Source organism: Chaetura pelagica, unplaced genomic scaffold (assembly GCF_000747805.2).
Source record: "Chaetura pelagica isolate M959 unplaced genomic scaffold, ChaPel_1.0 scaffold147, whole genome shotgun sequence".
Taxonomy (NCBI): Eukaryota; Metazoa; Chordata; class Aves; order Apodiformes; family Apodidae; genus Chaetura; species Chaetura pelagica.
The window spans coordinates 2,765,714-2,773,556 of NW_009954194.1; positions in this window are offsets into that span (position 1 = coordinate 2,765,714).

Genomic DNA, 7,843 nt, shown 5'->3' on the forward strand with positions numbered 1-7,843 from the left:
CTGTGTTGAGAAAAGAGTCAGCCATAGATACCTTTAATTGCTGGTAGCTAAGTCAGGTCATGGTGAGTCACTGGTCACTACTTTTCCTGGAATAGGTGAATTAAGATGCTGCCATCTTACCTATAACAGAGAAACACTGGGTTGAAGGCGAAGTTACAAGGTGTTACACAAGGACATAAGAGCCTAAAAAGGGGGCTGATTTTAAACATGCCCGTTTTTATGAAACACTGTCTTGGAGCAAACTGGTTACTATTCTTATACACACAGCTGTTTGAGAAGCCCAACTTAAAATAAGTGCAATACATCTTACCACTCTTTCATTGAGGGAGTGAAGATGGGAGGAAGAAAATAGAAAGGGAGAGACAAAACTAATCCATTTTTCCTTCGGAAAATCTTCTGTCCAAAAAACCCACTCAGAACCTTGAATTAAAAGGAATTTCACACTTTTCCTGCATTGATCATCAAACGGAGACATATCTCCACCACAGAAGCAAAGACAACAACTGCAGGGCAGAAACAGACTTTCAAGAAAATCTACAGGTAATTCTTTTATTAAAAGTCGCTGTTCTTTTTGTTTTAGTTTGGTTTGGTTTTTACTTTCTCTTTCATATTTTCTTTTTAACCAGTAAGACACCATTTCAAATTTGCCATTTTCATTCAAAGGAACTCCAAAGATGTTACATTTTTTCTCTAAGGATGAATCATTGAGAATCTTTAAGATTCCCTATGGGAATCAGCTCAAGACCTGAATTAGGCCAGAATGGTCAAGTGTTAATCTAAGTGTGAGCATGAAACAGCAGCAGGTCTGGGTTCATCTCCCACTCCATGGAATTCTGACACGATGCTCATCTGAAAGATAAAATAAAACATTTTTGCACCCAGTTTCACAGTTTTCACCTGCATTTCCATCAGGATAGCCGTATGAAAGACATATTGCTCCATGGTTAGGCAGATAAAGGTCACTCCATTTTTCTGATTATTTAAAAAATTGGGTTCCTACCAACTATACAGTTCAGCACTTAACAATTATGAGGACTGGATTCCTGGCTAATGGACACTCTTGCAACCGGGGAGACAGGATAATCTAGGGACCCCACAAATGTAGCCAGCCCCCAGGATGCTGAGTAACTGGGGAAAAAAATCAAGCCCAGGAAACAGGAAAGTCTAGGCAGGATTTCACAAATAAATTTATTTCCTTCAGTCTCCAGAAAAACCCTTTCTAAGTTGAAATACTCTGACTAGACTACATGATTTGGGTAAGTATTTCAGCTGAATCCATCTAACCAGTTCTCATCTGTACCTTCTTAAAAGGTCCATAGAGTACTAGTGTCTGTTCTGTCCCTCAATGTCTATGCAATCTGATTCCATCTCTATACAACTCAAACAGTCAGACACAGAAAGGCAATGAGTTTCATTAAAGCTGTATTTTCTAGAAACCAGATAGAAGATTTGCTTTTCATTCTTTTTAACAAGTGAAATAGGGAATAAATGTTCTTCCCCTGTAGCTAAAGAAATTTGAAACAAGTCCAAACAGATTTTCTATTGAATTTACACAAACAGCAGCTCTAAGCTGCATAAAAATATATCACTGTGAAGCCTACAAATATGGCTTCACTTTATTACTCTTACAATGATAATTTGTAGCAATAAATATTTTACACTGAACTTGTATTCTGTCTGCAACACGGGTCATCTAATTTCTTTGGACTTCACTCTATATCTGGAACTCATAACCTAGTTGGTCTGTGCCTGGAAATCCTAATGACGCTGGAGGCAGCTAGTTACATGCAGCAGTGACAACACAGAGCAGCCCATGTTACATGACTGGTATTTAATGAAAGCTTGGATCAAGCTTTCTTTTCATCTGTTAAAGATACCTCTCTCTGCAAGGTCTGTTGATTTCCATGGAATCCCTTGCAAACTTAGGTAATGCTTTGAATCAGAGTGGCAGAGTTGAGCCTTTAGGGTTAGAGGCCATCATAGGGAAAAAAAAAATCAAAGTCTTTTAAAAGCAACAGTGCCCGTAAAGGAGCACAGATATGCTGGGTATCATCTTTTAGGTGAAAGCATGAAACCTCAAACACTGTCTATGCAGATTACAAAGCAACTCTGTGCCCGAGCATGATCTATTAACCTAAGGTAACTATACCCCTACTGTAGCTACTGCAAACACCTTGAACCTTTTTTAGCATGAAGAGCAATCACAGCTTGTTTAGGCTTCCAGTCCATTTAGTGTTGCTGTGTTCTATTTGAAATAAGCAATGACCTTACAATAAAAAGACATTTTTCCCATAGTGTGAACCCAGGAGACAGATGACCACACAGTGGGTCTCAGCCTTGGTCCCAAGCAGGTGAACACATCACACTGTCTAGGGGAAGGATGGCTTTAAAGTGTCCCATCACTCCCCAGTGATTCTGAAAACACACAGTATGTTTCACCTCCTGTTGACTGTGTGAAAGGAAAGCAGGCCAAGGCCTTAGCTACTTCTAATTTCTTCAAAGCCAGCAAATATCCCAGATGATTCAGCTGGGAGCAAAGTGCCTCTCACTGCAATGCTACAGGCTCTGTCTGGGAGAGTTCTGTGTATGGCACTCATTTTGATCCTCTATCCCCTGCCCATGTCACACATTGAAGTCTAGGTAAACTGCAGCCCTCAGCAATGTATTGCAGTACTAGAAGAAACATGTCTGTATTTATTACCTCATGCAGGTTTGTGTTTGAGTTGCAGAATATAAATTCAACAGAAAGTCTTTCCTTCACCTAAGCAAGAAAGCCAGTGGAGTACACTTCAATTAAAGTATGCAGATTAGTTCTTGCCTATTATTATTACATTCTCACAGACCATGTAGCATTGGCATGACAGGGATTTGTTTCTAAAAAAAACCACTAATGATACACACAAAAAACAAATCTAGTATAATGTATTCCATCAGGTGGCAGGTACAGGAAAACAAAGGGGGGCAGAACAAATGCAGAACAGTACTCTCAATCCCAGTAATGCCCTCTAAAATCTGAGATGGCAACTCTCGTTCTGAAGAGTGTGAATATCTTTCTCTTAAAATAACCTGAGGCCAGGCATTCCTAATTTAGAGTATCTAGAAGACTGAGCAAAGAATTAACTTGCCTTATGGAGACTTTCTGGCTATTTCCTTACATTTGTACATGGCTGTGAGTAGAAAACAAACCTTCTAGCTTGCAGGCTGAACATATAATAAACCTAAATAATACAAGAGGCTTTCTGACATTGAGAGGTGTCTGAAATTACAAGTCTGGAAGCATAATAATGGTTGAACGGGAAGGCGACTCCAGTCAGTTGCTTACACTGCCTCCTTTCACTGTCTTCAAGATTTTTTCTGGATTTTAAACTGTACAGCAGGGCGCAGATGTAGGGTTTGATGTCACCTACTCTGTGTTAAAGGGTCTCTGTGTTGCAAGCAACTTCCGAGAGTTATAATATAATTTAACATTTTTTCCCTCCCATTTCAAGTGGTTAGGTACCACTGAAAATGGGGATCCTAACCCTTTCTCACCAGCCTTCAGCCACACATTCTTCTGCTGGGCAAAGCCCTGGTAAGGCAGCTCACATGAAACTAACAGGAAACAATCCTCTTTGCTGGTGGTACCAGTGGTTTTCTGCTGCTTTAGCAAACTCAACTGCAGCAGGAAGGTGAGGATGGGGAAAACCAGACCTCCCTTTCAGCACCTGCAAGCTCTGATGTATTTGTAAGGCTCTGCTGGCCTTAGGATGTCGCCCTGGATGAGGTTAGGATATTGCTGTGTGGGAAAACCTGTGCAGCAGCAAACACCCTGGACTCAGCTCTGCCTCTGGCCCAGAGCTCTTGTCACCCACACATCAGTTCAGGAAGATTACACTGCACCAATTATCACTTTGTACCTATCTTCTTCTCTTTACATAGCAATACTTTACCTGAAAGGGATACTCTACATTCTCAAAGGAAAAGGCTTAACTACATGCAAAGCTATAACAAGTTTGACACATATCCTGGAACTTGGATCTCATCCATTGTCTATTTACCACTAATCTTCTTTTTCTTTTACTTTATTAAACCAAACATTCTTCAGATCAGGTAAAAGCCATCATCCTGAGTCTTGCATCACTAAGTAATAATCTGTGTTTCTTATTAGAAACAGTCCTTCAGTTATGGAAAGGAAAAGTCTCAAATGTTTATACTGAACTACAGGATTTTGACAGGCCTCTTGCTTACAGCAGTGTAAATCTCCATGTTGCTCAATGCTTAATTCCTGGAGCTTAAAGTGTCAACCTGAGAATATTTGCCTAAAGAAAAGGTATTAAAAGGCCACAGAACTACTGCATGCTTCACAGAGATAATTTTAAATAAAAATCTAAACTGTGCTATGAGGTGGAGCTGCGAGGAATCTTCAGATTAATCCTTTATTTATGTCTCTGGAAAAGTTCAATATTATTATTTAGTTATCCTTTATCATCCCTTTTCACTGTAAGGTTCCCTCCCGCATGCCTCATTTCCAGCGAGCTTTCATAAGCTCAGTTATTGAGCAAGCCCTCATTTCTTCTCTGAAAATATTTTTATGAGATTGGATTTTTTGGATTTTCTAGATTTTCCTTGCACCTCCTTCAGTATAATTCCTACACCAGTCTGGTTGCTCTCACACAGTTCCTTTCCATCTGCTATACTTTGTTTGTTTTCCCTGTGTTTTATTGCTTAATCTAAGATAGGAATTTAATTTATAAATGCTGAACCACAGAGAAAATATATGGTAAAGGTGGCTCCAAGTCTGGACCGTAATATTACATCTGCTCAATATTGCCATTACTAAATGCACTGTCACTGCTTCTGAGAAGCTTTGATAGTAGAGCTTGTTATCAGCAGCACTGGAGATTTCACAGAAGCAAGCTCAAAATTCCAAAGGTTTACAGTTTAGTAATTTGTAATTTGTATATTTGTTCAAATGTATTACCCATTTGGAATTACTGTCTCATTGTCATAGTTTGTTTCCCTGTTTCAGCTGTACTTTCTATCATGGACAACCAAGCTGCTGTTTTCCACCTCAAGAACAGGTCTTCTCTGGACTGTCTAGAAAAACTTCTCTTCCAGAGATGAACCAGACCAGAGAGGCACAGTCTCTTCTGTCAACACTAATCTAACTCTGCCTGTGAACTGCAAATCCCAGGCCTTTCCTTCAAATCTGACAGCTCACATATCTTGTATGCCACTAGGTTTCGCCACCCAAGAGTTCCACTGCTTCTCACAGCACAAAAGTGCATTTCTCATGCCTTTACATTCTAGCCCCAAATTAGGCCTGTCTTCTTGACATTTTAGACCTGAAGTAACATGCTATTGTCTCCTGCATTTAAAATAATATTATCATATGTAACTATTTAAATGTATTTTAAAACTCAACCCCTGAATTCCCTTAGTTGACTGGATAACAACACTACTTCCTCCCTGCTTTCCCTTGAGTATTTCCTAGTGACAAATCTAGCAATCTGTAAGCCTGAATTGTCCTGAATTGCTTTAAGTCTTAACTGTGTTACTTCAACCTGACAGATGTAAACTTTGTTGTGTAACAGGCAGCTCCAATGTAGACCATACAATGAAAGCTCTAAGTATTTCCTCAATTAAGTAATTTTCATGTCTTTGCTCTTTCAGCTATTTTCCACCTCTGCATTTCCAAAACAGCTGCTGTGAGAAACAGTGGAGTAATGACACAAAGTTGGAAAGAAAGCTTTTCAATCCCATTGAGAAAGGGTTCACTCCTTGATGCTTATGGCAGCCTGAAAACAATACTCTCCAAGCTGTGCTAGAAACAACTTCAGCTGGCTCCAGAGCCACACCAGCAGCCAAGCCCACCTCCAGTGCCATCCATACCTTGCTGTGGTCCCTCCGGGGAGCTGCATTGCCTCTGGTGAGTCACCACCTCCTCCTTCCCCTCCCTGCAGGCATCCCAGGGCAGCCTGCTGCCTTCCTGTCTCCAACACAGGCGCCCAGGCCTCTTCCCAGATTATCTGACCCTATCTCTGAATGAGTTGGTATCTACTCTGGCAGAACTGCTTCTTCCAATCAGGCTCCCATTTCATTTACTGTGTGGACAGAACACCCCTCTCTTCCGAGTGTGACACACACCAGTCATCCAGGATATGCTGGAATTTTAGTAAAATCAGACATCCCCTTTCTCACAGTCTCCTTTTCAAACTAACAAGAGAAATGTAAATTAATATTGGCAGTGTTGCATTGTTGATCTTAATTTCCTTTGTCATTCTTTTGGCTTTAAGAATTCTCACTTCCTTTTTCTAAATTAGTCACTATTCAATTAACTGATAAAACTATAGCACATGTACAGTTAGTGTTGCTCTGCTACCTGTTTTCCCACAGTTAAAGAGACACTAACACCATCACGTCAAAAAAATCTGCTTTGAGGAAATTACACATTTCCTTGATAAAAAGAAGTATGCAGGCAGATCAGACCTAGACTTTCATAAGGCACCAGATTTAGAAGCCTAGAATATTTGAATTTTAAAAGTAAGGTTTACATGTCAGTGAAATGTGCTTGGAATAGCTTAAGAACTGAATAATGGCTAGATCTTGAAACCTTATTGGCAATTTAGATTCATTATCAAAGCACTGTGAAAATGTTTCCATTGTGGCTCAATCAGTATTGCACTGACAGAAAATTTGTGAAAATTGAAGAAAAATAATTAAATCTAAACCTTCTTGAGCCTAAAGAAAATGTCTTCCAGTGAGACTCTACAAGAGATTATTTTGCCTAGTTTATTAAAAAAATGAACAACCAAAACACACACACACACACACACACAAAAAAAAAAACAAAACAAACAAACAAACAAAAAAAAAAAAAAAACAAAAACTGAGGGGGATTTGATTAGAATAAGAAAATATGGTTTGGGGCAAAAGATATCTCTAATCTACCTGTGAAGGTGATAAAAAAAGCAGTGGCTTGGAGCTACAGTTAGATGCCTTCAGCTTAAAAGATGCACAGACACCTTCTGTTAATATTTTGAAACCAAAAGTGGTTCATGATTGGAACAAACTACCAAAAGGAATTGTGAATATTTTATTCTTTTATATCAAGACTGGTTATTAAACATGAAACGGGTATCCCAATATCTGGTGATCACATGGAAGAAACACTGACCCCTTATACCTAAATTGTGTGGGTCTGTAGCAGTTGAAGAAAATTTAAGCTCTTTGGTTTTCACCTGTTTGGAAGAAAACCAAAACCCACTGTCATGGGTCAAACAAGGCTAATGTCAACCAAAAGTCTTTCTCAACCAGACTCTCAATAAAACACACAGGAAGCTATTAAAAAGATGGCATTATGGTTATTTTGTTTTAGTAAACGCATTTGTGAAATGTTCTCTTTTTATCTTAAAAATGGAATGATTTGCACATCTATTTGTGCTAAAGACATTATGCTGAAAAGGTTTAGTAGACTTTAATACAGAAAACATCTTAAATACTAAATATGCAAAAACATAAAAAATAAAACATTCGTAGTTATACCAATCTATTTTTCCTTCACTAGTTGCATTTGGTTTTTGACAACTTTCAACAAGATTCTATTTAGCGATACTGCTTTTAACATGGAACTGAGTACTTTTCATAATTCCTTAGATTTTCTGTTACATATTTATACTACTTAATTTAGCCATACAAAAGTATGCCTATCTGAGGCTGAAGGCAAATGGCTGTAAACAAAACTCCATACACACACCTACTTCCCGTAATCCACGTGGAATTGCTGGTGATACTTAAATAAACACAACATTTTTGCTTAGCATCCCTCCACAGAAGTCATGACTAGACAACAGAGTTCCGCAAT